We start from the raw sequence: 25,050 nt of genomic DNA on the forward strand, positions 1-25,050 counted from the left end.
AAGCCGCTGAATTAAAAGGAAAGAGGGCCTATCATTAATAAAATAAGTCTCTCACATGGATTAAGCCTCTCTCTGGGGCCACACCCAGCAGGGCTTCAGTCACTAACATCAGTTTCCTGCTTGACCCAGCTTCCTGCCTACAAGTTTCACAAGAAGTATTTATAGACTGGAAACACAGACCGTTTGCAGCTGCCTGGAGACACCAGTTATGCAGAGTACCAGAAGAGGGCTCTATTCTCTCTGCTCAGAAACACACCACAGCAACCTCCAGCATCCCAGCTCTGAAGGGCACTGGAGCTGACCTAAGCATCAGCTTGGATTCCATCCATTACTCATGGGATTTCTGCCTTGTTCTGTGTTAAAACTGCTGAAGCCAGGATCAGTCAACTATGTAGGGGCAAGAGGAGGCTTCCAGCTAAATAAAAAACTCTATTTTCCAAATTTATGGTTATTAGGAAGGGGTAGAGATAAATTGGGAGATTGGAATTAACATATATACATTACTATATGGGCTTCCCAGGTGGCACAGTAGTAAAGAATCCACCAGCCAATGCAGGAGATGCAACAGATGTGGGTTCAGTTCCTGGGTCAGGAAGATCCTCTGAAGGAGGAAATGGCAACCCACTCCAGTATTCTTCCCTGAAGAATCCTATGGACAGAGGAGCCCGGCGGGCTACAGTCCATCGGGTCGCAAAGAGTCACAACTGAGTGTGAGTGCGCACACACACACACACACACTACTATATATAAAATAGATAACAAATAAGGACCTACTGTACAGCACTGAATACTCTGTAATGACTTATATGGGGAAATAATCTAAAAGAGTGGATACAAGTGATTCACTTTGCTGTACACCTGAAACTAGCACACTGTTATCTATTTTATATATAGTAGTCAACTATACTCCAATATTTAAACAACAACAACAAAAAAAAGCTCTGCTTTCAGTCCCAGAGCTAAGCTATGGTTGGCTTCCTGCCAAGCTTGCTGGTATGCCAACAGTCAAACCTGGCATCTAGGGCACTCACAAAACTGGAGTCCTCATCCTAGAAGTAATGGTCTCAGTTCTTTGAGAAATAAATTTTGCTATAGCTGAAAGATGCTTTAGAGTCTCTCTTACTTTTCTGTTTCTAAAACTCAGTTTTGGGGGCAAACTTTAAAATATGGTTAGATTTCTACTTGGTTAGACAATTTGAAGCCATGCATATCAGGCAGAAACACACACATCCTTGCATTATTTTAAATGCTTTCTCTCTTGGGAAGGATAGGGATTTCCCCCCAAGAAGCAGAGCCTTGAAGTGAGGCAGAATACAACAGAGCACCTAGGCTACCTTATTCTTTTAAAGGATGCCTGCTCTTCTTTTCTCATCCTAGGTTCTGCCTTGCCATTTTCTCTAATTGTGTCCCATTAATATACACAGGTTCCCAGCCCTCCAACACAACCCACCAAAACATCCAAACTCCTTCAGCTGGTATCCAGAAAAATCACAAACTGGGTCTGTAGATAGGCTAATCAGCATCAATTGGGAAAAATTTTTAAAGACAGATTTCCTGGCCTCTCCCACAGAGATCATGATTTATTATTATATAAGAAGTAGGGCCCAGGCATAAGAATTTAAGCACTTCAGATAATTCTAAGGCCCAGCCAAATTTGGGAACCTCTGGCATGGAATACAGCCTCTCAAGGGCTGGTGTCAACAGTCGATATGGGCAGAGGGATGCTCAATTGAAAGGAAACAAAGCCAAGTAGATAGCAGTAACTACAGGGACATCTAGGCCAGTGGGCCTAGTGAATGGTTCTCCAGAGTTAAATGTAACTTATCTCCACAAAAGATCAGGGGCTAAAGTAATTTCTCTACATACTAAAGTAATTCCTCTCTTGTAGAAGGAACATAGCTATGTACTCTAAAAACCTGAGGGCAGGATCAAGCTCTGCCAAAAACAAGCCATGATCTCTCAATCTTCTTAGCTGTAAAATGGACAAAATGACACCCACCTGGCAGAGGATTGTGCAGTGGCAATGTGCTATTTCCCAAACTTAACGGTTGGGAATCATTTGGGGCACTAGTTTAAAAACCTAGATTCCTGGACCCCACTCCAAGCTTACTGAAAAGACACTTCAGTGCTCACTTACGCAGCACATATACTAAAATTGGAACGATACAGAGAAGATTAGCATAGCCCCTGCGCAAGGATGACACGCAAATTCATGAAGCCTTCCATATTTTTAACAAAGGAAACCATAAGCAAGGTGAAAAGACAGCCTTCAGAATGGGAGAAAATAATAGCAAATGAAGCAACAGACAAACAATTAATCTCAAAAATATACAAGCAATTCCTGCAGCTCAATTCCAGAAAAATAAACGACCCAATCAAAATATGGGCCAAAGAACTAAACAGACATTTATCCAAAGAAGACATACAGATGGCTAACAAACACATGAAAAGATGCTCAACATCACTCATTATTAGAGAAATGCAAATCAAAACCACAATGAGGTACCATTTCACACCCGTCAGAATGGCTGCTATCCAAAAGTCTACAAGCAATAAATGCTGGAGAGGGTGTGGAGAAAAGGGAACCCTCTTACACTGTTGATGGAAATGCAAATTAGTACAGCCACTATGGAGAATAGTGTGGAGATTCCTTAAAAAACTGGGAATAGAATTGCCATATGACCCAGCAATCCCACTGCTGGGCATACACACTGAGGAAACCAGAATTGAAAGAGACACGTGTACTCCAATGTTCATCGCAGCATTGTTTATAATAGCCACGACATGGAAGCAACTTAGATGTCCATCATCAGACGAATGGATAAGGAAGCTGTGGTACATATACACAATGGAATATTACTCAGCCATTAAAAAGAATACATTTGAATCAGTTCTATTGAGATGGATGAAACTGGAGCCCATTATACAGAGTGAAGTAAGCCAGAAAGAAAAACACCAATACAGTATACTAATGCATATATATGGAATTTGAAAGACGGTAACGATAACCCTATATGTGAGACAGAATAAGAGACACAGATGCATAGAACAGTCTTATGGACTCTGAGGGAGAAGGTGAGGGTGGGACGTTCTGAGAGAATAGCATTGAAACATGTATATTATCATATGTGAAACAGAATGCCATTCCAGGTTCGATGCATGAGACCAAATGCTCAGGGCTGGGGCAATGGGATGACCCAGAGGGATGGGATGAGGGATGAGATGGGAAGGGGGTTCAGGATGGGGAACACATGTAAACCCATGGCTGATTCATGTCAATGTATGGCAAAAACCACTACAATATTGTAAAGTAATTAGCCCTCAACTAAAATAAATAAATTAATAAAAAACTAACTAAATAAATAAATACAATTTGAAAAAAAAAAAAAAGACACTTCAGAGGAGGAGCTTGGAAAGCAGTAGTTTTGTCCCAGGCAATTCTTATCCTCTGGGAAGTTTAAAGAAACATCACCTGGCATAGATGCTATTGAGATGAGATGAGAGGTCAGACCAGATTTCCGGTCCTCCAAAATTCTTTCTGGCTCAGAGATCCTCATAGTTGGGATCTTCAGGTTAGAACCCAGCAGAGCAGACTCTACAGGCAGGAGAGGGAGGAGAGGCTTTGGGATTTCAAACAGAAAGCTAAGTGCTTTCTGGAATGATCAAACCCTCAGGCCATTGTCCAGAGCCTTCCACTATCTTCCTATCTAGTTAAGAATTAGACAGTGGAAGGAAACAACTGGTACAAATACCTCAGCAGCCCAACAATATTGATCAAAAATACTGTAATTAGAGCCTCAATCAAAATCTTCTCAAGTTCTATGCCCCTTAAACACTCTCTTGGGAGAACTTTCAGGCAAGGAGCAGACCTTAAATGATACTCTCCCTTTCCTAGATGCTCTGGGAACTTAGGGAGCAAGCCTTGTATTTGCATACAGATGTGAATAGGTTGAAGTTGGGGACAGGCTGGGGACTCTAAGATAGGTACGATCAATAACAGTGCACTGGAACCAGCTTACACTAGAGCTGATCTCTGTACAACTCCTCCTTCAAGGACCCCGTGTTGGTAGTTTGAAATCGTCCATTGTGAGAGTTGAACACGACTGAGTGACTGAACAACAACAAGTGGTGAGAGTATTTATATCATTGGGATCGGTAAACAGTACAAATCGTGGCTTCACCTGAGAGTGTGTTGTGAAACATTTATCAGCACATATAAAGGAAGCATCTTTAGGCCCATTTTAAAAATGAGAAAACTGAGTCTCAATGAAGGGAAGCAACTGCCATCTTTTAGTTGCATGACCTTGGACAAGAGCCAGTTCTAACTAGCAACACATCCCAGGCCCTTCCTACCAGCTCCTCAGGGGAGTAAGAAGCCCCTCTTGTCAACAAAAAGGTTGCTGACCCAAAGGGCTCCTCCATCAACTAACAGCCAAACAAGGGCACCTAAGTGCATTTGGTGTATGTACCACCAAGGAAAGCAAGGAGTACAGAGCCCAGGGCTGTGACATGAAGCCAACAAGAGAGGAGAGACACTGGAGTAGAGCAGGGAATGGGTTGGAAAGTCACAAAGGAAACCACAGCACTTTCTTAAGATCTCTTTACAAATATATGATGGACAGTGTGGGCTCTGGAGGGAGTACCTCAATCTCTAGAAGCATCAATTTTCCTCCAAGTAAAGTGGGAGTAACAATGCCTACCTCACAAGATAGTTGTGAGGAACAGCATTATCTCCTTTATTTATACAAAACAACCTGGCTTAGCACCTAGCATGTTTTAGATATTTGATACATTTTGGTACCTTTCTCCTGCAACCTCATTATCAAATGCAGGACTTCTGACTCACCCTTATACAATAAAAATCCTAACCCCATGTGCACAGTGCTTTACAGTTTAAAAGACACTCATGGCCCAAGATAGCAGCCACCATGAAGAAGGTGGTTGCAGATGTCAGTCTTACAATACACAAATTAGCATGGAATACGAGTAGAATCACATAACTTAAGGAAGAAATAGAAGTAAAAAAGAAATAACTCCAAAATTTAGAAGATATTTGTGAGGATATCATGCTTGCAGATGACTGCTTAATGATACCTTACCAGACTGGTAATGTTTTCATTAGCCATTCTCAGGAAGAAACACAAGAAATGTTAGCAGAAGCAAAGAAAAATTTGCAAGAAGAAACTGACACCTTAGAATCCAGAGTGGAATCAATTCAGCAGGTGTTAGCAGATTTGAAAAGTTCAGTTATATGCAAAATTTGGGAGTAACATAAACCTTGAAGGTGATGAAAGTTAAACATTTTATAAAACTTTTAAAAATCTGTTTAATAAAGTTGAATATTGTTTAAAATGATAATTTCCCTTCTTCAAATGATATGGAAAGCAAAACTTTTTTAAAAACTTTCATTCATTTAATGGAAACTTGCCTATTCACGTCTTGCTTATTTATTTTATATTTTTAAAAGAAAACAGTATTCATCTATGTATTTTGCATAACAATTATATCAAGCGTAAGGGCTTTATGTCATGTTATTAAAAGCAATTAAGCAATTAAAAAAGACACTTGTCCACATGCATTCTCTCGCTGAACTCAAGTCTGTACAAAAGGCAGAGTACAGATCAGCACTATTTTATAGACAGGAGAAATGGAGGTTCAGTGAGGTAAATGGCAATTTGTCCAAGTGTGAAGGAGACAGGACTAGAACCCAGGTGCCCCGAACTTGGAACTTTGCCCTCCCAATTTTCTCTTATTTAAGGTTGCAAGAAGGTCCTTCCAAAGGCTTACATGCTATAATTTATTTCATCCAATAAATTTAATGGCCTCTAGCTCTTGTCTCAGGGTGCTACAAGAGGGGCTCTCCTTGGGATGGGAGAAGATCAAGGCAACACAGGGTGGGAACAATCTTTCCCAAAGTTGAGGGAGCCACACTATTAGCTGGAAGCAATCAGCCAAGAACAGTGGGCCAGTGACCTTGAGACAGTCCCCTCCTCTTAGGTCAGAGTGCCCAACTGTACTGGGTAGGTCTTGATCAGTTGTTTTCAACTTTATTACTTTTTTCAGCAGCTTCCTGCCTCTTCACTTTCCCAAACAGAAAATCACATGAAATTTTAAGACATAATGTGCATAAAAGTAGAATTGTTCTGGTTAAAGGAAGGCTACCCCAACCAAGCAGCTTGGCCAAATACAGTTTGCCAACCACTGGACCAGCAGCTTGGGGGAGGGAGGGAGCTTCAGTTCTAACCTTGTAAAATTCTACTCAACTCTGCCATTGATTCCTTAGAGGACTTAAAGACTCCCTGGGGCTCAGTTTCCCTATCTGTGGTATGAGATGGTTGGACCAGTTGGTGCCTAGCCTTGTGGTTCTAGGAAAAGGGAGCCCAGCAATCCTTGTTGGTGGAGAACTGTAAAGAGAGACCAAGAAAAACAAAGCCTCATCCCTATGCCCCAGAGAGCCCCTATGCCTCTGATGACTCTGAACTTAACTCTACAGTCGGTTCCTCAAGCACTGGCAGCTGGGAGGGTGGGCAGACAGGCAGGAAGGCGGGCGCCCCACCCTCCCTTGCACAGGAAGCTAGCTACATCCTCTTTTCCCCACCCCAGGCAGCACATCTCCAAAGGTCCCCAGCAGAAGTAGTGGGGGCAGGGAAAAGAAGAGGACGGGGCCAAAAGGAAACTGAACATTCAAATCACCTCAGTGTGCTAGGGAGCCATCTGTAGGGAGGGGACCAATGAGGGCCTGGGAAGAAGCAACAAAGCAACCACGTTCTCTACTGGAGCCCGGCTCCCTGGACACAACCTTGCCAAAACGGCTTATGGCTACAGTCACAAGGATTGGGCTGGTACAGCAGGCCGCCTGAGCCCACCCACTCCTTGCCACTGAGTTTCTCCAGCCTGAAGTGCTGGTCCTCACTCATAGGTGTTTACAGTTCTTTCTTAGAGTAAGAACACGGACATGTCATGGGTGGGTGGGTGGGTGTACACATGAATTAACACTTGAGAACAGAAGGGCTCTTCATGCCTCTCAAAGCCAAGGAGGCATGCATCAACCCACATGGCCACAATACCAGCCCACTTTCCCGTGCCCGCCCCCATACCCTGTGACTGGGGCCCAGCCCTCCCCACATCCTGTTCTCAGAGAACATGTGGCTGCCTGGGGAAAGATAATGTCATTACCACACTTCCCCTCCCTGGAGGAGGCTTTGCTTGACTAGGGAGGGAGCTGGAGTAATCTGCTTGATCAAGCTGAAAAATCTGCCGTAACCTCCCACTTTCACAGAAAAGGACAGGAAGGGTGACCAGCTAACTATGGGGGCATCTTCCACACTGGAAGATCCATGTCTACAGGAAGATGGTGATGGTCCAAAGTACTTCTGGAAAAATGAATTTTCTTAGGAAACACAAATTGGCAACTTCTACATTTGGAAACAAAGAAAACATGCCAATGCTCTTCCTTGATCAATGAACCAGGAGATGCAAAACTACAGTAAATTTTTTAAAGTCTCCCAAATATCACTGAAGTTTCACTACACATGGATTTTAGATGCCAGTATCAACATTTCTGCTAAAGCAACATGATTTGCACAGGGTCTTAATGAGCCTAGAGTGCTTTGGCCACTGGGCAAAAGAAAATGACTTCAGGCCGATAGAACAGCTCTCCCAACAAGATCAGAGGAAGAAATGGAGAGAGGATACCAGTCTGAGCCCACTCAGTGTTCAATTTCCCTTCACTCCTCTCTAACCAGCTGACACCCTGACTCCTCCTTGTCTTCCCTTCCCAGACTATAAGTAGCAAAGAATGTGGCTGAACATTCCATCTGAATGTTCAGGGAGGGCCTCTTCATTCATACAGGGTGAGAAATCAGAAGGCAGATGCCATTCCACAGCCCTGCCTCACTAAGTGCAGACCTTCAGTGAGTATAATCCCAGGCTAGTTTTATATGGGAGAACTTGGTCAATTACCCCTAAACAAGTCATCCCCAGTCCCAGCCAGCCTGCTGCTTTCTTACACCTAATCTTATAGTCCAATCTAACTCTATCACTCATCAAGGAACAAGATTTATCATGTAGGCCTTATGGAAACACCAACTCTTAGCACCCATTTCCAGTGGATGTGTTACCGGCTGAAGAGTGGCGTCTGATGTCATACTTGCCCTAGGGTACCTCTGTCTGTAGCCACAGTCTTCACTTTTGTTATAGTCACCTTCCTGAAAGCAGAGTTATAGAGAGCCCAAGTAATGCCCTTGAGTTCTGTGCATCTATGACTGTTTTAGAAAAGTTCTAGGGAACAGTGAGCGGAGCAGTCAGTAAAAGAACAGGAACATGACATCCAGCTTATTAGTTATGGTTCCTACACAGTTAACATAACTTCTCTAAAAGCTGGCTTTGTATTTTTTGAGTTGATAAAGCCACATCTTGCCCTCTAAACCACAAGCTCAGCTACTAATTTACTAAGGCCAGTAGAAACTGTTTAACTTTATCCAACCAACAACAATACCAGGGTTTTTAGCACCCCTACCACCAGAAACTTACAAATTTTGTACCCCCTAATGCTAAGGTGAGCATGCATGAAACAACTTACTCCAAACACATACATACATCAGAGTTCTTCAGGTAGAGTAAGAAGCACCCCTACCCTAACTTTGGTTTACTTTCTTTAGATAGCAGCAGGGAAAAGGCCCACTACAATCACTACAGAAATTACCCAGCAGCTTCCCAGGCAATAGATGATGTTCCATGAGTCAAACTGAGCCCAAAACTTTACCTATAATTCTAATAAGGCCTGGAAAAGCAAATAGGGCCAACTCTTACCTACCTCAGGTGTTTCAGAAACGACCTCCACTCCCGACAGTCACATATATACACATGCTTGTTCCACACACCACTAAGTTATAAGACACCCAACATGGACCAGGCCATGAGATGATGATTCTGAAGTTTGCACATGCATATATGTGAAAGTAAGTGAGCAAGCATGTGAGAGTATTTCTTGTAGGGGAGGGGTTGCAAGTAAATGAGGAATTACCATGTTGGACAGGGCTTCCCAGGTGGCTCAGTGGTAAAGAATCCACCTGCCAATGCAGGAGACACAGGAGACGTGAGTTTGATGCCTGTGTTGGGAAGATGGGCTGGAGGAGGAAATGGCAACCCACTCCAGTATTCTTGCCTGGAAAATCCTATGGACAGAGAAGCTTGGCGGGCTACACTCCATGGCGTCACAAAGAGTCAGACATGACAGTGACTGAGTATTAGTATGTACCACATACTCTTGTACAGCAAGAGCAGTGATAGAGGTAATCAGAGGGAACTGTGGAAACATAAAGGGGACCCAGGCTATAATGGAGAAGGCAAGAGAGCAGGTTTCTAGAGAAAAAGCAGACCTGTCCTGAATGATTAAAATATTTTCACAGGGAAAATATGTTAAAGGGAAAGGGAAGCTCAAGGTATTCCAGGTAGACAAACAGCCTGTACAAGGACACAGAGGAAAGAAACATGACGTAGGCCCTTCAAATGCCACAGGAAAATTTACAATTCGTGAAATCCCTCCAAAAAGTACAAAGCTAAGGGTCAAGGCCTCCTTGCCCAGCTCCGCTACCTTCTTGCCAGAAACTATCAGAAAAGAATACACTAGAGACCTTTCCACCACCACAGTATTAAACAGCAGTTCATCAGATGTGGAGAGGGGTGTACCACGAGCAGAGACAGAAACCCCTGAAGACAAAGCCAGACAAGGTGGCCTAATATATAAGATATATGTTGGAAGCTGGCTTTTTTTTCCACACAGTCCCAGTGAGGTACCAGCTTAGCTTAATGAGGACTCCCTACCCTAGCTTCCACAAACCTCGGGGGAACCACTCTCCAGATCTTGAGAGATCCCACTACAACCTACTTTCAGTCCATATAGAAAGCCTGTCTCCTCACAGGCATACCTGGAAGGGTGACCAGACTAAGGCCCTCCCGTACCTTACCACACACACACACACACACACACACACACAAAGAAAGTGAAAGCTACCAGCACAGCAAGGGCTGGGGGTGGGCCTCAGCTATAGCTGCCTGGTTTCTGCAAAGGGGCAGGGACCCGCTGAATTCACAAACTGTTTTGCCTTCTTGAGTAAGGGTTCCTCTAACCATTTTCCCCTCTGTACATTCTCTCTTTTACCCATCCCACAACCATCCTATCTAACCTGGGTGTCATAATACCTCTTCTCCTTTACCCTACTCCCTCATATTGGGACCTTCAAGGCTCCCCAGAGCTGGGGTTCTTTGCAGAGCAAAAGATATACCCACATAAATTCTTATACTGTTTCCCCTCAACAGGCTGCAGTGAAAGATAGTACAGTGCAGGGAGCACATTTACAAATTAGAAGAAAAGCCTAAACTAGGGTCCTAAAATTATTTTATCTCAAATACTTAAAGAGAGCAAAATACAATGAAATAAATTAAGAGAAATAGGGCTTTTATCAAGCACCTTCAATATGCCAGACATCCTGCATGAGCTCTTTTCTCTCTCCTAAATTCCAAGGAAGTGGGTATCATTTTTATCTCCATTTTAAAGATGAAAGACTTCCCTGGTGGTACAATGGATAAGAATGCAAGGGACACGGGTTTGATCCCAGGTCCGGGAAGATTTCACTTGCTATGGAGCAACTAAGCCCATGGGCCACAACTACTGACCCCAGGCTCTAGAGCCCATGTGCTGCAACTACTAAAGCCTGCGCACCTAGAGCCTGTGCTCCACAACAACAGAAGCCACTGCAATGAGAAACCCGTGCACCACATTTGTCCCAACAAGAGAAAACCCCTGAAGAGCAATGAAGACCCATCACAACCAAAAATAAATAAATAAATAACAAAATAAATAAAATTATTTTAAAAATAAAGATGGAAAACTAAAATTCAGAAGGCTAAATACTTTACTCAAGGTCATGTAGCTATAAATAATGGTTGAAAATATTTCTACACAAGTGACCCACTTAATTTATCTTATGGCTACCATCCTCCTTTTTCAAGTCACCTTGAACAATACTGACCAGACACCCTCCCAAAGAAGTCATGATGAAAACATGAGGCAACTCTACTTGGAATGCTCACCATTAACTGTCACCTTAAAACCATTTAAGCTAACCTCATTCACTGACTATTCACAAATATGCTTTAGTCCCTAAGAGTCAGAACATCTTTACACATTCCACAAGTCTTCTATACTATTGGTTAGAGGTGTAGGGCTTTGGGGACAGAAGGGAAGGAGAGAGGAGGAGCAGCCCTGGTTACCCCTCAGGAAGCTTAATGGTTGAGCTGTCCAGGTCTAAAGGAGCATAGACAGGGGAACTACAATCCTAGGTGTGTTTGGAGAAGGGAAGGGGAAGCAGAAGAGAGAAGAGAAAACATTCTAAAGCAGATCTGGTGCAACACCTCTTATAATCCTGACTTTTCCAGGAAAATGACTCAGTCTTGGCACCATACTGTCTCCATTCCCAGGCACTTTGCAAGAATGGGGATGGGTGTCCAAACAGGCATGTACCCACATAAACACACAACAGTTAACACAATTCAAACCTCCAGAACGCTGGATGTAAGGGCTCCAGATGGAGCTTAGAATGCCTCCCTGCTGGATAAGAGCTACACTCTGATATCACCCCTACAACAGATAGTCTCAGTATCTTGTGCTAAGAGTACCTAGGATTCCTTCTGTTCAGGCATAGTCTGGAAAGAACACAAAGGAGGCACCTTCTCAAAAAGTTAGGCTTGATTTTAGGAGGCTAAATAGCCAGGGATGAAGTGTAGTGGGGAGGAGCAGGAAGAGTTAGCCCCAGCTCCAGAATCTCCTGTCGTATTCAACTTTGGACTTTTGTGATTTTGTTTTCAAATCTCTGTAATTACCATCAACAGGAGCTGCTTACTTATAAGATTTGAGGCCATATGAGATGAAAAGCTAAGTCTTACACAGGAACAGAGAGGTTGAGGAGAGCATCATTTGTCAGGTTCTTTGGGCTTCCCTGGTGACTCAGACAGTAAAGCATCTTCCCGCAATGCAGGAGACCTGGGTTCGATCCCTGGGTCGGGAAGATTCCCTGGAGAAGGAAATGGCAACCCACCTCAGTACTCTTGCCTGGAAAACTGCATGGACTGAGGAGCCTGGTAGGCTACAGTCCATGGGGTCTCAAAGAGTCGGACAGGACTGAGCAACTTCACTTTCACTTTCTCCTTCAAGAATACAATTTATGGACTCTGAGGGAGAAGGTGAGGGTGGGACGTTCTGGGAGAATAGCATTGAAACATGTATATTATCATATGTGAAACAGAACACCATTCCATGTTCGATGCATGTGACAAGGGCTCAGGGCCGGGGCAATGGGATGATCCAGAAGGATGGGATGGGGAGGGAGGTGGGTGGGGGGTCCAGGAAGGGGAACACATGTAAACCCATGGCTGATTCATGTCAATGTATGGCAAAAACTATTACAATATTGTAAAGTAATTAGCCCCCAACTAAAATAAATAAATTTATAAAAAAAAAAAAAAAAAAAGAATACAATCCTAAGTCTAACCCCTAGTGACTAAGACACCAAGTATACACCAAAAGGAGATACAGTGGTTTTGTTAGTTAGCATCCAACACAGAAGGGACTAGCTACAACCATCTCAATCATAAATCAAGAGAGTCAAAGGCCTACCACATGCTTGGCTCAAGAAAGAGAAACTATGAGTTTATAAGAAATTAGTGTATAATAAATTAGTAGTATAAAGTACCATGGGTTGGCAAACTGTTTCTATGGGCCACATATGGTCTCTGTTGTATAGTCCTCTTTTTTTATCTTTAACAATGCTTTTAAAACATGAAGCCTATTCTTAAAAAATCAGGCCTCACGGACAAGCTTGCTAATCGCTAGACTAGACTAGTAACTCCATAACTATCTGCAAGACCTCAAACCTGAACCGATAGCTCCTTCACATTCTACTTTCCATAGAAGATGGGCAGCAAGAGTCTTATCTGAAAGTTAACCAAAGAAAACTGGACCAGATCATCATACACAGTAGCCTATTCCCTTCCTAAGTAAGGGTATTGGGGGGGAGGGGAGATAATAAGCTTAGACTACTAACCATCTACTTCTGAAAGGCTCATTCACATACCAGAAGGGCCCTGTGCCAAGCTGAACCCCCTCAATAACAGTCCCCAGACCAGGGGATGAGTCAGTGATAGCTTGATCCCTAGGCCTCTGGCTCAAACATCTGGTCTTGAAGAGCAAGAGGCATGTATGAAGAAGAAACAAGACCTTCCCAGCCAGCCTATTATGGGCTCAACAAACAAAGGGACATATGTGGCTTGCTTCCCTCCCTATCCCCTTAGAAAACATTTGGAGAATAAAAGGAAATCAAGTTGGAGCTGCCAAACTCAGCGGGAGTAAGAGCTAAGAATGAAACTAATGCCAACCACAAAACTCCAAGGATAAAGACCTCCATTAGTGGCCAACATTGCACACAAGCCTTTCTCTTCTGGAGGTCTAGGAACTTCAGGGTCCAGTTAGCACTTCTCTCACAAGGAAGTGGTAAAAAGAAACAGCCATTCAGGAATGTCCACCTTCTAACCTCCCACTCCATGCCCTGACTCCTCATATTTGCCTTCCTGTAGGAAAAACAAACAAACAAACAAACATATATTTGAAAGTATGTGTACCCTAAAAGTCAACTAATACTAAGAACTGTGGGCTTCTGGATACAAGGAATGCCACTGACAGCCGATGTTCAGATACAGCCCTTTCCTCTTCACTAGCTTTCAGATTCTTCCCCCAGAAAACAGAAGGTTTCCAGAGAAACTAGCTTGACGCAAGGGAGGGAACAGGAGAAGAAATGACTTCAAATAAATTCATCAGCTATTAAGCACCTTCAAAGTGTGGGGCAGGGTACTACAGAATATGGAGATTAAGAGAATACAGAGATTCTGACAATCTCTGAGAATGCACAGAATACAGAACTTATGACAAGCCCCTATTTCAAAGGGTTCCCCATCTAGTAGTGAAAAAATGTAATGAGTAGATCTCACAGAATGCAGTGTGTGCTATATTTACCCAAAAGCTCCCAGTCACCATTCTCTTCAAATCAAAAGTTCCTCTGGAGGCTGGGACAGGGAGAAAAGAAACCAAGATATCCTCCAAACGCTGCCTTGTTCTCCACTAAGTACCTTCATGTGCTCCTGGGAAGACTAGGAACAAAGTCCTATTTCTTATCACATAATGAATTTATTCTTTAATTGAGGTACCACATACAAAACAATGGAAAATAATAAAAAAAAACAGACTGTCATATGATGCCAGGGCTTATGACAGAGCTTGGTGTACTCTGAAAGTATAGGAGCAGCAGGGACTGGGACCTAGTCAGATGTAAAGGCCATCCAGCTTAAGCAGGAAGTAGAGAATCAGCAGTCTTCAGTTCCAAAGCACCTTACCTTGGACACAGGGCAGGGTCCCAGCCCAGCACTTCTATATGTAACTGAGGAGTGAGGTCACCACGTCCTTGGGCTCTTACTCACCAACTCCCTGTAATGTTCCCACTAACTGAATGCCTTGGTGCCCACAACATTACTCACTTTCCATCCTGTCCTATCCACACCACCACCAGTATGCACATGCCCAGACACTGAATTTGAGCTCTAAAGAGAGCTGCTTACCTCCCTGGGGTCCAGTTAGTTTTTTTAACCTCATCCCTTCCTCTAGTACTTGGGGCAGGTGGCATGGTGCATAACTCCCATCTCATCCAGGCCCCAAACCAAGTTTAGAAGATGCCTGAATGAGCTGTTTGGGTCACCTTTACTTCCAGCTACAAATGGAGTGGAAAGAGCCCTAGACAGTCTCAGCTCAGCTCAGCTATATTCATGCTGCGGGGGCACCAGTATGGACCTCCATTTCTCAGGCTCGGTTTTCTCAGATGTAACATGGAGAGGCTTCAAAATTAGAATATCCTAGGGGAGCTCTTAAAAAAATACTGATGCCCAAAGCCCTAAAGCAAGACCTGAGTTTACAACATGCTTCCACGAGCTGGCCAAGACCAACTAACTGTATAGGCAAGCTGGACTTTCCCACTGGATCAGAAGGCTGGTCCCATGAAGAACTCAATACTCTACTATAAGGAAGGCAGCCCTAACAGTTAAACTCCACCTTCATTCTAGCCCTTAGGGCCACTAGGGTCATGAGTTCAAATTCCCCACTTTTCCTAACCTTGCTTCAAATCCACAAGGAAAAAAAAAACTAAAATGTATCAACACTAGTAAATTCAACCTCACATGCTTTGACATTAAGTAAGCATTATGAATTTTCCTTCTTTTGAAGGATTGGGCCTATCTGCCATTACAAAACGGGTTTTTCCATTTGCCAAGAACCTCACACTACACAATAGGGATGGTAACAAAGGAAAGCTGTTTCTCCTGTTTCCACAGCCTTTAACTGCTCTAGTGACATATTTCCTAGTGACAGTGTCACATTCCTGAGGGCTTACCAACTACCTGTGACCAGGGACTACACTAAACTGTCTACCTCATGATATCATCCTACTGACTGTTTCTGGTGGGCTCCCCAAGAACTACCTTTCCAGAGCACCTCTTCCCTTCTTACCCAGATCAGGCCATGTCTGACTCTTGCCACCCTTGCCTGCCTAACCCTACACCCAATTATACTCCATAACATTTCCAAAGCCTTTCTATGAAGGTTTCTCCTCTAAAGCCAGGTGTAGCTGATCACTCTCAACCTCTCAGAGCGAGTAGAATTGCCATTTGGCCCAGTATCACATAGAATGACAGCATATCTAAGATGTGTGCCACAAACCCCCTACCCAAGGTGGGGCAGACCAGGTGCAATTACTGAGGGAATGTAACATCTTTGAATAAATCACAGCCTTTCAGAGCAGGAATGGCTCTCAGACATTAGCCAAACCAATTCTTTGTAGAATACACCATAGTCCCAAAAGGGCAAAGGTCTGGCCAAGATTCCTCTGGGAAGCTAGCAGCAGAGCTCAGACTAAACTCCAGAAGAGTGCTCTTTTCACAATTCCCCAATACCTCTTCCACTCAACAAGCTGAACCAATGCTCATGTTCCCACCAAGGCCCAAACAAGACCCTGTGTTAGCTAGGCCTAAGCAATCCTCAAACAATTCTCACTTTCTAACAAGCAACATCTATGTGTCCAAGAGTAAAGCAAGTCATGTAAATTATTGGCCCAATCAGCTGGAAAGCTCAACCAGCCCTGAAGACAGTGGTCTGATATCAGCAAGAAGGGTGACAGAAAGCTAGCTGCAAAACAAGTGTCAGGCCAGGCCCCAAGCAGGCAGAACATGAACAAATGACAGGTGGTCATCCACTCAGAGACCCCAACTACTGTAATTCTCTCTAAATTTTATTCTTCACTCATGATATTTTGTTGTTGTTGTTTAGTCACTAAGTCATGCCCGACTCTTTTGCAACCCCATGGACTGTAGCCCGACAGGCTCCTCTGTCCATGGGATTCTCCAGACAAGAATATTGGCGTGGGTTGTCATTTCCTCCTTCAGGGGATCTTCCTGACCCAGGAATCGAACCCACATCTCTTGCATCTCCTGCATTAGTGGGCAGATTCTTTACCACTGAGCCACCAAGTAAGCCCCATGGTATTTCAGGAGAGACTACTTAACAGCAGCAAAGGGAGGTTTACCAACTATTAGAACAGGGAAAGGGCCTAATGCTTAAAGCTGCAACTTCTTTTCTAGCCTCAGAACTCTGGCTTAATCATGACTAGGGCTTAAGTCCAGGCCTTTATGAAACAATACTCATTTCCCCGTTCTACGCCCTCTACACCACGCAGTCTAAAGTCAAAGTCTTCCATCTCCCACTCAAGTCCTGTTTCCCCATTAGCTGAGTGCTTTCTGCAGTCACTTAACCTCTCTGAGCCTCAGTTTCCCCATATAAAAAGCAAGGTTAATCATTTCTAACTTGCTAACTGGAGAGAGTTAATGAGTGTCAAATGACATAATAATTATAGTGGTAAAAAGGGTTTTGGCAACAATGCATATCACAAATGTAAAGAATTATCAGTATTTGGGTTAGGGGCTTTCATTCTTTTGGTCCATAGCTAGGAACATTGAAAAGTAATTTCAGAACAATGCCAGCCAACCTATAAAGGAATTCCTTCAATTCATATCTGATAAGGCTGTTTTAAACAGGGAACTACTTGGAAAGCAGACAGCTACTCCCTAAACTCAGCAGTAGCTATCTAACCACTTTAAGAATTTTTTTGGAAATATTTACATAACTATGTCTTGTTTGGACTATTAGAAGAGCCAAGGGAGTTTGCATTCCCTGGGCTCATATGGCTTAGGTAAGGCAGTCCACACATAGCTAGGAGAAGAATGTTTTTGTTATGGATAGTTGAGAGCTGATTATATGGCAATACATCATCGGTCCCAAATGGTCTATAAATGATCTGTTCTATAGAAGTGAAGTTTTCCTGATAACTGAGGCTTACTCTTTTAAGGATCAGAACCATTCTTAACGGTGAAGTGAAAGTCTTTTATCCATTGATCACGTTTTACTGCCTTTGTCAACAGAGGGTGTAAAAATATGATTTATGCTTCTCTGAGCACCTGAATCCTATATGCTTGCTTTTCTACAGAACTAACATTCATGGGCTTTTTAATGTTATTCAAGTTTTACATCAACACTGAGGATTATCATCCCTACTTTATCAATGAAGAATGGTAGGTTCAAAGAGGTTAAGGGACTTCCAAAAGGTCACATAACCAATAAATGTTGAAAACACAGATCTTCCTACAAGGCTGGAGTACAATAAATGCCTAAAGATACTTTGTATCCAAGCCTTCTCAAGTAGCCCTAGAAATTCTTTAAAATGTCATTCCCTTTCCCTTTTTAGAATATGACCTCAGACCCTTGCTCTCCCTGCCCCACGAGGATTCAGAAAGCTCCAATCACTCAGTTTGCAGGCAGCTTCCTGTTTGTCTAAAGGGAAAGGCAATAATGCCTGTGGTGGCCTGTAGTAGGCCTGGTCTAGTCAAGGTCAACCTCTGATGGCAGAGCCTCCAGGATTGAAAGCTGGGCAAGCATAAGCTCTGCTCCACCCACTGTGAAAGTCTGGGAACTAAGTAGACAAGAGAAGGGTGGGGCATGTCAGGAGTGGGCAGAAAAGAGCCTGCATTTCTGGTAATCCTGCTTCTCCTTGCCTGGCCTGGCTTCTTCAACATGATCAATACCCTCAAACTAGCAAGCTTCTAAGAACAGGAATGGTCACTGGGCTAGACTTTTTTTTTTTTTAATGTACTGTGTACAGTTGACCCTGAACAACATGGCTTTGAACTGTGCTGGTCCACTTAATAAGCATATATTTTTTCAATAAATACATACTACAGTACCACACAATCTGTGGTTGGCTGAACCTGTGGTTGGTTGGTTGAATATGCGGGTGTAGAACCAAGGATATTGAGGGCCAACTGTAAAGTTATACGGATAATTTCAACTGGCAGTACACGTGTGGGGGAGGGGGTGCCCTGACCTCCCTATTGTTCGAAGGTCAACTGTATTTATTTGCATTTCAAAAATCACTCTATCTCAACTCTTCAATTAGATACCTCAGCTACAGAGGAACATTGCAAAATTCTACTTTGCTGCCACCTGGACAAGATCCCTGGTTAAGTATGGGAAGAGCAGATTCTAATCCAACTTCATTATTCTTCTCTGGGGAAGACTAGAAAGGCATGTGCACACCAACAAAGTGCGCACGTGTGCACGCGCGCACACACACACACACACGCACACACACACAGCTTCTTTCCTCAACCCCAGATAGCTACAGCAGCCCATAGGTGGTCTGAGGAACAGGGTTCTCCGTCATGTACTGTTTGGAATCAAACTACTCCAAATTGGCAAAACCACAGAAAAGGGAGGGAGGCTACGTTAAGCACAGGGAAGTGGTTTACCCTACTGTTCCCGGCAAATCTGAGGTTCCTGATATCATGTCACAGATAGAATTCAGTGACAAACTTATAGATAAGAAGTGGATTTATTTAAAGAAAAACACACTCCACAGACAAAGAATGAGCCATCTCAGAAAGCAAGAGAGCCCTGAAATATGGCAGTTCGTTTTTACGCACTAGGTAATTTCTTAGGCTACCGAGTAGGAGGATTATCCCAATTATTTTGGGGAAGGGATGGGGATTTCCAGGAACTGGGCCACCGCTGACTTTTTGGCCTTTTATGCTTAGCCTCAGAACAGTCAGACTTTATTGTCTTGGGCCCCCCAAAAATCACTGAAGATGGTGACTACAGCCATGAAATTAAAAGACACTTGCTCCTTGGAAGAAAAGCTATGACAAACATAGATAGCATATTAAAAAGCAGAAACATTACTTTGCCATCAAAGGTCTATATAGTCAAAGCTACGATTTTTCAGTAGTCATGTATGTATGTGAGAGTTGGACCATAAAGAAGGCTAAACGCTGAAGAATTGATGCTTTTGGGCTGTAGTGTTGGAGAAGACTCTTGAGAGTCCCTTGGACTGCAAGGAGATCAAACCAGTCAATCCTAAAGGAAATCATCCCTGAATATTAATTAGAAAGACTGATGCTGAAGCTCCAATACTTCGGCCACCTGATGGGAAGAGCAAACTCATTAGAAAAGACCCTGATGCTGGGAAAGATTGAGGGCAGGAACAGAAGGGGAAAACAGAGGACAAGATGGTTGGATGGCATCACTAACTCAATGGACATGAATTTGAGCAAGCTCTGGGAGATGGTGAAGGACAGGGAAACCTGGCGTGCTACTGTCCATGGGGCTGCAAGGGTTAGACACAACTGAGAGACTGAACAACAACAACAGAACTGTCATGTTGTTGGTGGATGTGTCATTTAGCATGCTAATGTATTGCAATGAGTAATGATGACACTCAAGATCTACTGGAAAGCAAATCTTCCACCATCCTGGACCTAGTTGGTTCTAACCAGTTTTTGTCATGTCCTATGGCTATATCATCCTTTTATAGATTGTGCCCTTCCACCTTCCCTCTTGTTTCACTACCACCAATCACTCCACTAAGATAACTTAAGCACGGGTGAAATCACAGCAATCTCTAAAAGTGGGGTCTACAGAGCTTGAAAAGGGGAACAGCTATCATCATCTTATTCTTTATCCCAACAAAAGCATCCACAACTCCTACCTTCTCCAGAAATCCTTCTCTCTCAGGTCTCAGGTAGGCAAACACTTACAATGTTCTCTTTATTTTCTATTCAATGAAAAATATGAGCCCTTTTCATTTGTGAAAAACTTTTAAATGCTTTTAAGTGTTCTACTCACTTGATAAATCGATTATTAATGGGCCCACACAGATGCTAAAATCTGATATGATATGAAAAGATGCGCACCACGTGGTAAGTTTAAAAAACAAGTTGTTGAACAGTATGGATTTGTATTATGTATGTATTTAAAGTTCTATGTCTATAAATGCATTTAAAAGGGAGTCTAAGTTCACATTAACTAACTAGTTCACATAAATGTTGGTTGTCTCTGGAGAATAGTCAGGGAAGAAGACAGAGGATTTTAGATTTTTCAGTGCTATTTTATTTCCACAGCAAATACATATCAGTTTCATAATGAAAAAGCAAATCAAAAATTGTAAAATAAAGTCTGATTTTATTTGTCTGCCCTACCAAAAAGCACAGATTGTGTCTGTTAATATTCTTCATATAGTGTCTAGCTCAGCACTATAAGAACAGATGGAAAAAGTCCTTTAAAGACTAGATGACCCTCAAAGGCTCTTGCTATTTTAGGCCACCCAATCCTATCTAGTAGGCCTACTCCTGTATCTCTCAAATGCTGGCCATACTCCTCTTTCAGGGAATGGGTGGGAGAAAAAGTACCTCCTATTGCTCCTCAAATTAGCCTATCTTTACTAAAACAGAAGAGCCTACCTTTACCAAATCTGCAAAGATGGGCAGTCTGGGACCTAAGGCAGCCTGGATGATGGTGGTGGCAGTAGTGGTGACAACAGGAACAACAGCAGAATATAGCTGCTGGGTGCCCCAACATGATGATCTATAGGATTTCCCTGCTCTCCTCCCGGAACTATGTCTGGCTCTATCCATCTCTTAGCAGAGAAACCAACTCAATCCTTAAACCTCAGGAGCACAAACTTCTCAAGATTAGATTACCCAATGCAGTCCTGCCTGCTGGCCATGCCACAATGAGCAGTTGTTGTTGTTCAGTTGCTCAGTTGTGTCCAACTCTTTGTGACCCCATGGACTAGAGCACGCCAGGTTTCCCTGTCCTTCACCATCTCCCAGAGCTTGCTCAAACTCATGTCCATAGAGTCGGTGATGCCATCCAACCGTCTTGCCCTCTGTCATCCACTTCTCCTGCCTTCAATCTTTCCCAGCATCAGGGTCTTTTCTAATGAGTCGGCTCTTGCCTGAGAGAGAGTGGCCACCAATTTCATCAGGTGGCCAAAGTATTGGAGCTTCAGCTTCATCATCAGTCCTTCCGGAGAATGTTCAGGACTGATTTCCTTTAGGATGGGCTGGTTGGATCTCCTTGCAGTCCAAGGGACTCTCAAGAGTCTTCTCCAACACCACAGTTCAAAAGTATCAATTCTTTGGCACTCAGCCTTCTTTATGGTCCAACTCTCACATCCATACATGACTAATGGAAAAACCATAGTTTTGACCATATGGACCATTGCTGGCAAAGTAATGTCTCTGCTTTATAATATGCTATCTATGTTTGTCATAGCTTTTCTTCCAAGGAGCAAGCGTCTTTTAATTTCATGGCTGCAGTTACCATCTGCTGTGATTTTGGAGCCCAAGAAAATAAAGTCTGTCACTGTTTCCATTGTTTCCCCATCTATTTGAAATGAAGTGATGGGACCAGATGCCATGATCTTAGTTTTTTGAATGTTGAGTTTTAATCTAGCTTTTTCACTCTCCTCTTTCACTTTCATCAAGAAGCTCTTTACTTCCTCTTCGGCTTCTGCCATAAGAGTGGTGTCATGAGCAGTACACATACAAAAAAGTAAAAATTTTAAAAAGCTGGGTAATGCTTGGTATTCCAGGGCCAAATTCTGGGTTTCTTCACAAAGACATATAAAAATGCTTACATAGCTACCTGTTAGACTCCACTAAAAACTTTGATTTAAATATTCTCCCTTGGTGTGAACACTACTGTATCGTGTGAAGACATGGGAAAAGGGAATGGAAATTAGTTATGAACAAGCTAGCCACTCACAGAGAAACAGGTTCTTCAAGGTACACAAAAGGGAAAAATCCCTCCCCATTTCTTGGCACTATTTATCTCCATTCTGCCACGGCCCAGCTAGGTTCACATTAGGTAATTTCCAGTGGGCCCCTGAAACTGTTGTTTGGCTTTCTAGTAGACCTAAACAAAGGAGTCTGTGCAAGACAATTCCAATTTGACAATAGTAGCTATTAATGTATTTATTGAACAAATTATTAGTGAGCTAAGCTGATAGAAGGGGGAGACAGAGGATGAGGTGGTTGAATGGCACCACTAACTCAATGGACATGAGTTTAAGCAAACTGCAGGAGATAGTGAAGGAAAGGGAAGCCAGGCATGCTGCAGTTCATGGGGTCACAAAGAGTCAGATTCAACTTAGCAACTTAACAACAAGCTGATAGAATGAAAAGAATACACTCCTGAGAGTCTTGGCTTAAAGACTGGCTTCTGCCCCTGACTCACTGCATGACCTTGAGCAAGTCTCTTCCCCTTGTTGTGTTTTATAGTTGACCAGCAGATCTTCCATAGGTTCAGGTAATTTGCTTCCTTTATAAAACATACAATTCTGTGGTGGATTCAGGGTTTTCAGATGGCCAGGACAGCAGGAAGGAGACATGGGTAGTACGTGGAGAAAACAAAAACCACACTAGATGGAGGGGAAAAGAAAGTGAAATTGCTCAGTTGTGTCCGACCTTTTGTGACCCCATGGACTGTAGCCTACCAGGCTCCTCTCTCCATGGGATTCTCCAGGCAAGAATACTGGAGCGGGTTGCCATTTCCTTCTCCAGAGGATCTTCCTGACCCAGGGATCGAACCCAGGTCTCCTGCATTGCAGGCAGATGCTTTAACCTCTGAGCCACCAGGGAACTTCTATCCAAAGACCTTAAAGCTCCCCATGAGCTGTTTGCACAAGATAGGTGGGATGGGTAGGCCTCTGAAGAGCATATGAAGACATGAGTTCTGTCCTTCTAACAGTACTTGGCTGATTTGAGGCCAGAAGGCCTGAAAGGTGATCAGTTTTACTATAGCTTCTATAAATACTTACACCTCCAGCTGAAGAGATGTTAGAAGACCCTCTACACTAGTACCACCCATTTCTTGCTGAAGAGAAGATGGTACCTCCCTCCCCAGCTACTTGTGGCCATTTTTGAGTAGGGTTGTGCTGGGGCCAATTGGAGCCATGTTGCCCAGGTAAGTGGGGAGATGGCACTTTCCTACATACATCCTACTAAAAGCACCAGGTTGTGGGGCACCTATGGGAATGCTTGCTCAGGGAAATTATAGCACCTGACATTATGGGCTCAGAAGCTTGTGAATAACTACACAGAGAGAACATACACAGAGGCCAACTGGAACAAAAATTATGGAGTGCCCTAGCTCTACCCTTCCTCTCCTGTGTCCCATACCTCACAGAGCACCTCCAGATGCATTAGTGCCTGAATATTTACCCATAACCCAAGGAGTAGGGTGCTATTACTCTTTCCATTTTATAGGTGGGAAATGGAGAACTGGAATGGTTTGAGACATTTGCATTGGTGGGTCAAGGCCAGACAGACTCTCTCAGGCCTCTCCTCCTTAAAGGTGCTAATGTACCCTACCCTTCTCCAAGGTGTATTTTCTCTATTATTGGTGCCTATAGTATGTCCTACCAAGTGGTCATCCAACACTGGATCCCTTGCATATATTATTGCTGCACATATTACCCTTCTCCATGTCTGTCACTGACTATGTGCTCTCCAAAGGCCTGCCCATCCCTAACCATCTCTACCTGAACAACAGCCCCTTCTTGAGGTAAGAAGAACTAGAAACTTCCAAATCCACAGTTTTGCTAAAGGAGAAAGAATGAGAGCCCAGATGGCTGCAATACCATATGGTAAGTATCATAACAGAAATTCTTACAAAGTACAGTGGGCACACAGAAGATACTGCTACTAATACTACAGGGAGTATTAAAGCATCCAGTGGAGATGTCACAGAGTAGGTGGAGGTGAGGAAGATACACTTGACATTTCAAGTTGAAAGAAAAAACATATGCTAAAGGTGAAAGATATAAGAGGTATGGCTTAGGGAAATGATCTCACAAAGCTACAGCATAATTAGTGTACATGTGGGGACAAGTGGCACCTGACTCTAGACAGAGAGCTAGGATGTAGCCAGGTATCAAAGGGCTCTCCATATATACCACACTAACGGTTTTAGATTTTCTCTTATTCACGTTCACTGCAGTGTTATAAATACTGGCAAATGCTGGGAGTAATTTAAATGCCCACGAAAAGGGGAATGGTTAGTAAATTATGACATAGTCATTGGATGGAATTTTGTAAAGGTATTAAAATGCTCGTTTTTAAAAACTAAAGTGCATTTACCTAAGCTTTCAGTGATTTTTTTTATGTACAGTATGATTATACCATGGAAAACTAAGGTACATATGTGATGAGACATACACATAGTAATAATTGCTATGTTAAAATGGTGGATTTATGGAAGATGTCTCCCTCTATTTGCTAAACTCTGTCATATGCCATGTTGGGTTTTATAAAAAGGGGAAGTATAAAAATAACGCTCTTCTTCTGTCTGATTCCTCTTTCCTTCTCCCCATCTCTCTCTCCTCTATCAGCTTTCCTATTCTCCCTCACCAACAGCGTTTCTAATCTACCACCTGCAACGGGAAACCTTAACACATGGAAGGCTCCTAAGAAGGAAAGGCTGCAAGCAAGGTGGCTGCTCCAAGCAGCAAGCTCCTGCATGGGCCAGAGGCCATTCCAGCTCAATGCTGGAGAAGAATCTTCCAC

General features: G+C 43.2%; 1 protein-coding gene, 1 non-coding gene and 1 pseudogene across 3 annotated transcripts in view; 2 read left to right on the top strand and 1 right to left on the bottom strand.

Annotated features, from left to right (window-relative positions):
• MSN (moesin) overlaps positions 1–25,050 on the bottom strand; it is a 70,400-nt gene that overhangs the window by 31,733 nt on the left and 13,617 nt on the right. The gene's annotated exons all lie outside the window — the stretch shown is intronic.
• On the top strand, positions 2,126–2,232 carry LOC145537329 (U6 spliceosomal RNA). The gene has a single exon (XR_014076349.1). It is a non-coding gene; the product is annotated as a U6 spliceosomal RNA (small nuclear RNA).
• LOC145536361 (prefoldin subunit 4 pseudogene) lies at positions 4,923–5,298 on the top strand (annotated as a pseudogene).

The sequence above is a fragment of the Giraffa tippelskirchi genome, chromosome X, assembly GCF_054371585.1.
Source record: "Giraffa tippelskirchi isolate mGirTip1 chromosome X, T2T-mGirTip1v1.2.pri, whole genome shotgun sequence".
Lineage (NCBI taxonomy): Eukaryota > Metazoa > Chordata > Mammalia > Artiodactyla > Giraffidae > Giraffa > Giraffa tippelskirchi.